We start from the raw sequence: 8,483 nt of genomic DNA on the forward strand, positions 1-8,483 counted from the left end.
TCTAGAAATTATATCAGAGTCTACCTTGGTGGCTCTGGGGTAAAAAAAGAAGATGGAAGAAAAGGGTCTATAACTTTGAATCAGACTCTCCCCACTCCAGATAGTCCACAGTTTTAGGCTCAAATAATTCTCAGCCTTTCTCTATTGTGTCAAACAAACATTTTTTGTTTTAGTTTGGTCTCCAAACTTTATATTTTTGTTTGCTCAGTACTCTTCTTTTTCTTCTCTGTCACCAAACAAGACCATTCACAGACATCAAACAACTTAAACAGATGGAACTAGGGCTGGGGACACCCTGTGCTCTTCCTGTCCAGCCTGGACTCAGACACACAAGTGACTGCCCAGGCTATGCTGGGCCGTAGAACCAGAGTGTTTGGGGTGGGGGTGCCCTGTTTATTTGTCTTCTCCCAGAGCCCTGCCAACCACTTTCTGAAAGCATAGGGCTCGTCCCTGACATTTCGGTAGTGGGTGGGGGCCATCCTCCCTGCCCTCCCTAGCATTCACAGATTACAGCTAAGCTGGGTGGCCCCAATCTGCTATGCCTTCCCCATCACTCATGGAGAAGGCTGTCTCCAGGTGAGGTACCACCCCAACCCCTCTTGAGAATGTCACCTTGCTGCTTCTGGGGCGGCTCCTGCCAGCATCTGGGAAACCTTGGCACTGAGGAGAAGAGCTAAAATTTCCTGTGTGAAGAAGGAGGCCCCCTGCACCCCTTTTCTCCCAGATGGGGTAATGTCTCTCACTTGGTTACCAAGGATTCCATCCTCCAACCAATCACATGATTGCAATGATGAAGAAAAATGAGATTTATTACCTCCTCGTTCATTAAACACTGGGATCAGAATTGGAAGAAACTGTTTTTTGCACAGGAGAATGTGAGAACCATGGGCCACTTGGGGTGAAACAGTCTCACCCAGGCACTTACTGTGGGCTGCCGTATCTAATTCCCAGGAATGAACTGACTTAGGACTCTACAGGACAAGCAGGTCACAAGTGGGTCACAAAATGATGAAACGAGTTTGAAATGAAGCGCATTCCGCTCACTGAAAGGGCGACTGCAATGTTCTTGTGTCTACAAGGAACCACCAAGAAGAGAGTGGGGTGATGTTACAACTCTCCTCCCTCTCACCAGGGAACTGGAAAACTACTCTGCAGGGGCCAAGGAAAATCCCTCCTCACCCCCAGCAAGTCTAGTCTCTGTCCTCTTTGTCCAGGTGCTCTGTAGATGGCAGGCTCCTCTTTTGCTCTCTACATTGCTCCATTCCCAGCCAGGTTAGACCAAATAGAACCTTCATGTCCAATCTTCCACACAGCAGCAGAATCACAAAGTCTGTCTGCAAATTCATAGCTTGGGGGCAGAACTTTGGGGGAGTGTTCTTCCATCAGGCAGAGACTCTTCCTAGTTTGCCTCTGTGTAGGCCCCATTTGGGCTTCTGGGAGGTTTATATCCTTCACTGGATTTTCCTGTGTTTCCCAAGAATTCTCAAGCTCTGTTTCTGTCTCTCTCTCTCTCTGTCTCTCTGTCTCTCTCTCTCTGTGTCTCTGTGTCTCTCTCTCTCTGTGTCTCTCTCTCTCTGTCTCTCTGTCTCTCTCTCTCTCTCTCTCTCTCTCTCTCTCTCTCTCTCCTCAAGTTTGTATACCCAGCTATCTCTCGGTATGAGTTCATCCACTGGAGCCTGTTCAACTTATCTACTATTATTCCCTTAAAGAAGATTAACTCTCCTTCATCAAGCAGTAATCAGCTGCCAATAATTCGTCAGCTAAGGTTAAGGCCTCCTGCCCATTTCCCCATTTCTATAATGGTTTTTGTCTGAGTTTGCCTGGGTCTTATGCATTCTGTCACCATTGCTATAAGTTCATATGAGCAAGTTCCCAGGAGCCTGTAAGACTTTGTTTCTTTATGGTCATCCACTACCCCTGGCTCTTACAATCTTTCTGCCTCCTCTTCTGCAATGGTGTCCGAACCCTGGATGGGTGAGGTTTAATATAGGAATCATACCTAGGCATACACTTGTCTGCAGGGTTCTTAAGTGCGATCAAAACTGTTTCATGCTTTCAGCCACTTTTAGTTTCACCTCTATGATATACTGGATAAAGAAAAATAGCTTGATGCCAATATATTATGCAATAGCAAAGCAAGAGTGCCGGGACCAAGGTGAGTCGTTGCTGTTACCAACTCGTCTACTGAGTTTCACAGCTTCAGAAGGAATTTAGAAGTTGAACAACTTCCACATGTTTATTGAGCACCTGCTATGTGCCAGACACTGTGCTAGATGCTAGGGTTGCCAAGAATGGACAAAGCAGATAAGGTCCTATTGTAGAAGTCACGTTCTTGAAGCCAGATTAATTACAAATTAGGAGTATGGAAAAGCATTCTTTGGCAAATTTCTAAACATCAGTTTGAATCAGTCCTGAATATAAACCCAGGCTGAAATCAGATCTGGATTCAAATTTCATCTCTGCCACTTACAGTGGCCTTGGGTAAGCTAGTTAATCTTTACAGGCAGGTATCAATTCCCACATCTGAAAGATGATAATAAGAGAACTTCATTCACAGTGCAGTGAGGATTTGATAAACAAGGAAACTCTGGGAAGGACTCCACACAGAGTCCAGAGCCTGGAGGGGAGTCAGTTTCTCTAGATCCGGATTATGGTCATCAAGGAGAAGGTTTTATTTGCTTATTGTTTTCTTGCAGTGCTGGGGATCAAACAAGCATGCTAGGCAAGTACTCCACCACTAAGCTACAGCCCCAGCCCTAGATCATCACCATCCTCATAGCTCTGCATGTCAAAAGAGTTGCAAGACACAGGAAGAAATAGGAATGGCAAGATCTAGATGTAGACAAGAAGAGTTGGAAGTAAACCAAATAGGCAAAAAGCAAAAGCATTCCCTTGGGAAGCAGGTTGGGCAGCCCCTGGTTCTGCTTTCTCCCACATGTGCATCATAGCCCTTATCCCCTTTTCCAAGAGAGAAGATACTCTGAGCAGTGGCTGGTCTTCTTTCAATGACTCCAGTTCCCAGGAGAATCAGGTGGGCCTTTTTATTAAATCCAGTCAAGTGAAACATATAAGGTGTTTATGTCTGGGTGACTCTAGTTTGTGCGACACACACAGATACTCCTATAAATGATCTCAGTAGAGCCCCATCTCTTCTTTCCCTCCAAATCATAACCTCACACACAGTGCTGCAATCAACAGTCAACAGAGTACCTAGCTAATAAAAAAAGACACCGGCCTCTTCCCCTGTCCCCCACTGACATTTCCAGCGATGATCACACGAGCTTTTGAACACATTCACACCCAGTCCCATCTTCCCACAGCCTTGCTCACGCACTGTCTTTTTAATGTGAGCTCTAGTGAGGAATCTTTCGACTCTTAGATAGGAATTTCATTACCAAAGGGCAGGGACAGAACCGGAGGAAAGAGAAGAAAAGAGTGTTTGAATGGGGACCTAAAATGCCTTACAACGGCCTGGCCCTCTGTTTTAATTGTTCCTTATTTGTACATTCTGTGTCCGAAAGAAAATAGCTTTTCATTAATTGGGCAGTAGTCCAGGCACTTAGCTTGGCACCTGGCCCGCGAAGCTGTGAGTTCTATCTTGCAGATCTAAGCTTTGAGATGAGACATCTAACCCAAACCGGGTCCAAATAAGGAAGCTGGGGAAGGGCCAGGGTCTTGTTTGTCTTCTTCTTCTCTCGGCGGCATCTTCATTCAATCTCGGTGGCTAAAAGGACAGGGCAGAGGAGATGATGAGAAAGTTCCATGAGACTCTCAGAAGTCACCGCCTGAGCATCAAACCTGAATAACCGGGAGGGATGTAGCGTCTGCAGACTTTCAGTCGTTCCCCTCCTGCCCACGCTTCAAGTTTTTCAGGTCCTCGCTTGAGCGTGCACTCCCAGGCGTAAACAAACGTGCTACTGCCTTGTCAGCCAGCCGGGCTATTTAAGCAGGCTGGCACCAGCACCTGCTGCTTCCCAGCACAGAGCTCTCCTTTCCTCTTCCGCGTAAGTAGCTTTCAAAGGTCGGCCTTGAATGAACTTGTGTAGAGGAGACCAAAGTGCTAGAGTTAAAATATGTGCTCTTCTGCTGGAAAAAAAACGGTAGAGATGAGAGGGAGAATCAAAATGCAAGGTTTACCCCAGCTTGGAGTTGGAATGCTGCTGGGTGTGAGAAACCAGACCCCTTGCAAAAAGTGTGCACAGTGCTGTGGTGAATTGGGGTGGGGGTGGGGGCTTAATGTTGGCCTTTTGGCCAGCAGGTGAGATATTTATTGTAAGTCTTATTTTACTGTTTTATTTGATTTTGATGGGTTTTTCCTCCCTACTTTCATCACTTGTGTAACTGTCATTTATCATTTTTATCATTTAAATGCCAGTAATTGCTGTTCTACATCTCAACTTTGTAATCTAAAATCAGACAATATTGCTAAAATATACTTTGATGCAGTGAGTATCTGCATTGAGTAGAGGTGGCTGGACTTAGAACTTGCACTGCTGTGTATTATTATTTCTTGTTCTTGTTTTATGTGTTTCTAATAATGAAAAGACATTGATCATGTTTAAGATGAAAAGAAATCCTGTACTCTGGGGTTTCCAGGAAGTGAAGTTGTGCAATTTTTGAGCTCAGATGATATCTAGGTATTCAAGGCCACCTGTTAAGAGGAGGAACAGTCATTGAATAAAAGTGAACAGCATACCACAAAGCTTAGATGAGAAAGCCCTAAAGAAGGATGCCAAGTGTTCCTGATGTGTGTCTCAGCACAGGGGTTAGGGAGACCCAGGGCAGGCATGGAAAAACACAGACTGGGGAAGTGGCAGAGGCCAGGTGGTGGGAAAGATGGCAAAGGACAAGGACAAGATGTCATCTTGATAAAGTGCACTTACAACGGTAATTCCATAGTTCATATGTTTGAGTCAAGAATCCAGTGATGAAGCCAAGCGGGGTGGTTCAGCCTTGAGAGGCTGAGGTAGGAAGATTTCCATGAGTTTGAGGCTAGTGGGTTACAGAGTGAGAACCTGCCTCAAATAAACAAACCAAAGACAAAAGAAAAAAGAATCCAGTGATTAAATTAAGAGTGTAGTGAAAGCCCAGGATCTTTTCCAGTTATTCACTTCCAAGACACCCCCAGCACATCTTATGGACCACTAGAAGAACAGGGATGCTAAATTAAGATCCTGCCTTTTTAAGATTGTACCATATGTTTTAAGGAACTTAAAGCCACTAACTGAGGAGCTAACAGAGAATCAAGGGGCAGAGGGTAGTGGGTTTAAACCCTTACACAGCAGGCTCTTCTGGATCACCTAACTGAAGTTCAGTTACCTATTTGTACAGGTCTTATTTATTTCAACCAAGCAAGTGATGATGGATAATTAAGGGGTTTCTCCGTATCAGATCAGTTGGGAACTGGGAGCAAGAGAAGAGGAATAAAAGGGATAAGAGCTTGAATTCTCAGGCCCAGGGATATAATAACAAGAAGCCAGGAAAGACATAGCATTTGCTGCATGAGTCCATTGGTAGAACATGAAAGCTCTCTATAGCGGAATAAGCACGTAGGTGGTCGCCAGGGAGGGCAGGGGAAGAAGAGGCTTCGGGGAAGTAGGGGCTACCAAGAAGTAGAGGCCATTTTGGATAGTGATAGATATTTTCACTCTTGGGATACGATGACCCTTTTTCTTTTGTTGCCTCTTCTTTGGTATTTTTAAGACAGTCTTACTATGTAGCTCAGGCTGGCTTCAAACTCACAGCAATTCTGTGTCAGCCTCCTGGGTGCTGGAATTGCAGGAGCAATTCTCTCTCTCTCTCTCTCTCTCTCTCTCTCTCTCTCTCTCTCTCACTTTTGAGATAAGGTTTTGCTATATAGTCCTTTGCTGGCTTGGTACTCATTATGTAACCCAGGCTGGTCTTGAATTTATGACAGTCTTCCTGCTTCAGCCTCCTGGGTGCTGGAATTGCAGGCGTGTGCCACCATTCCCAGCTGTGGTGGCCATTTCTTCTGGTGGAAAAATGATCATATTCTATACTTTGAATATGTCCAGTGTTCTGTATCACTTATACCCCACCAAGCAATACTTTAATATTACAGCTCTTTATAATGAAATCAGCCTGTGCGGCATGAAAGTAAAAGATGAAGCATTTGGGAAAAAGCTCAACATAAGAAATGAAGTTTGGGGACTGGAGAGATGGCTCAGAAATTAAGCACACTGGCTGCTCTTCCAGAGGACCCATGTTCAGTTCCCAGCACCCAGCTAACAGCCATCTATAACTCCAGTTCCAGGGGATACAATGCCTTCTTCTGGCCTCTGTGGGCACTGCACAACATGAGTGCACTTAATGCAGGCAATACATACATAAGCATAAAATAAAAATAATTTTAAAATATTTTTTATTTTTATTATTTTTATGTGTATTGTATATATTGTATATATATGTGTATGTATATATTGCCTGCATGTAGGTAAGTGCACCCATGTCATACAAAGCCCACGGAGGACAGAAGAGGCTGTCAGATCCTCTAGAACTGGAGTTACAGACAGTTGTTAGCTGCCATGTGTGTGCTAGGATTCAAACTTGGGGCTTCTGTAAGAACAGTCAGTGTTCTTAAGCGCTGAGCCATCTCTCCAGCCCAATCTTAAAATATTTTAAGAAAAGAAGTAAAGTTTAAGGACAAGACAGCATTCAGTCTTTTTAGGACTGGAGGGTCCCCGGAGATGTCTAATCCAGGGGTTGTTAGACTTGGAGAACTTTAAAAATAATAATAATAATAATTAGTGACTATGCTCCATCCCAGGCTGATTAGATGAGAATACCTGAGTGAGTGGGAAGCCCTGATCTTGGCCTGTAAAGTTCCCACCCCAGCTGACTCTAACACGTATCCAGGAACAAAATGTAGTGAAAGCCAACCCCTTCTCTTGGCAAGATGAGGCTAGTAAGGCTCTGAGGGTGGGAAGGACCAGCTCCTCCCAGGACAGTGTGAGGCTGGAGCCAGGGAGTAGAACAAGGTGCTCAGAGGCAGGCAGGCAGCTGCTCTGGGCCATCTGAGCCATATTCTCACTCCACTGAGGAGAGGGCATCAGCACCTTCCAAGAGAATTCTTGGAACCCAGACATGCTCTAGCAGCAAGTTATGTGGGTTACTCAGAACCTCAAAGGGGCATCATGTAAAGATTGTGCTAACAAATGAAAAGGGAGAATGTGAAGGGATGCTTCAACACCAAAGCTGCTTTTGTCCCCGCATAATGTCTAGTCTAAGCAAGAGGATTGTGACCATTGAAAATATTCTGAGCAGAAGCACCCAGCACTCTCCTGTGGGGGGGGTGGCGGGGGCAGGGGAGCCAGATTGTTCCTTTAGAAAATAATAGGTTGAGTCCATTTATCAGTATAAGGTCTTTTAATTTGTATTTCAGGACAGCTCCAGGTAAAAGCATACATAGGTGACATTTGTCTTTGTGACTTCTGCCCTACCTGTCTGTTCCTCACTTCTTCCTGACAGCTGTATGGAGGTAGATGTGAGGGTGGGAGTGGGACCACAGGGCCTCACTGGCCCTGTCCTGGCTAACTGGCTTCCCATCTGTGCTATTTTCATGGTCTCATTCTCTTCTGGCTTTGCTTTGGGAAACTAATTAAAGTTATAATGTTAATAGACAATAATTGTTTAATGAACCCTGAGTTATTCAATAGGCTCTGGGAAGATAACATATCAAGGAGTTCTTTGAAATGTTTTTTTGTTTTGTTTGTTTGAGACAGAGTCTCATGTAGCCCAACTGGCCTTGAATTCAGTTTGTAGCTGGGCCTATCCTTGAACTCCAGATCCTCCTGCCCCCACTTCCTGAGTGCTGAGATTACAGGCATCTGCCATCATGCTAGCTTTGAAATGTTACATAAACGTAATTTCCATTTGAATTTAAAGGAGGGTTTAAGGGGAATCAGTATATAAAATTCCTTCTGGTCAGATTCCAAACAACTGAGAGAAAATACACCAAGATGGTGAGTTTTCAGCCGAATTCTTCAAGTTACATCCTGTAGGCTGCCCTCTAAAGACTGGTTCTTGCTAAATTTCTTTTTCTGAATTAGACAGTTCTTTGTTAAATGCATTTGCTTTATTTTATTTGAGCCAGGGCCTTGCTATATAGCCCAGGCTGGCTTTAAATTCTTGGCAATCCTCCTGCTTCAGCTTCCTGAGTTCTGGGATTACAGGCACCTGCCTTATTAAATGCATTTGTACTCATCAGAGGAGGCCGCATTTCACTTCTCTTTCTAAAAACTGGAGGACCTCAAGTTTCTACAGTAGAGACAAAATTTCAAGAAATTATGCTCGTGGGACTTTAAAAATATTACCAGCCGGGTGTGGTGGCACACACCTTTAGTCCCAGCACTCAGGAGGCAGAGGCAGGCAGATCTCTGCAAATTCAAGGCCAGCCTGGTCTACATAATGAGTTCTAGGACAGCTGAGGCTACAGGGAGACCCTGTCTCAAAAAGACCAAAAA

The 8,483-nt window shown here is 44.6% G+C and overlaps 1 protein-coding gene across 1 annotated transcript in view; it reads left to right on the top strand.

Moving 5' to 3' along the window:
• The first annotated feature begins 3,677 nt into the window (after positions 1–3,677).
• Positions 3,678–8,483, top strand: part of Hopx (HOP homeobox) — a 38,270-nt gene continuing 33,464 nt past the window's right edge. The window contains exon 1 of the mRNA XM_008833291.3: positions 3,678–4,004. The gene's annotated coding sequence lies outside the window, so the exon portion shown is untranslated. The remainder of the gene's footprint in view (positions 4,005–8,483) is intronic.

Source organism: Nannospalax galili, unplaced genomic scaffold (genome assembly GCF_000622305.1).
Source record: "Nannospalax galili isolate Female #2095 unplaced genomic scaffold, S.galili_v1.0 scaffold433, whole genome shotgun sequence".
NCBI classification, from domain to species: Eukaryota; Metazoa; Chordata; class Mammalia; order Rodentia; family Spalacidae; genus Nannospalax; species Nannospalax galili.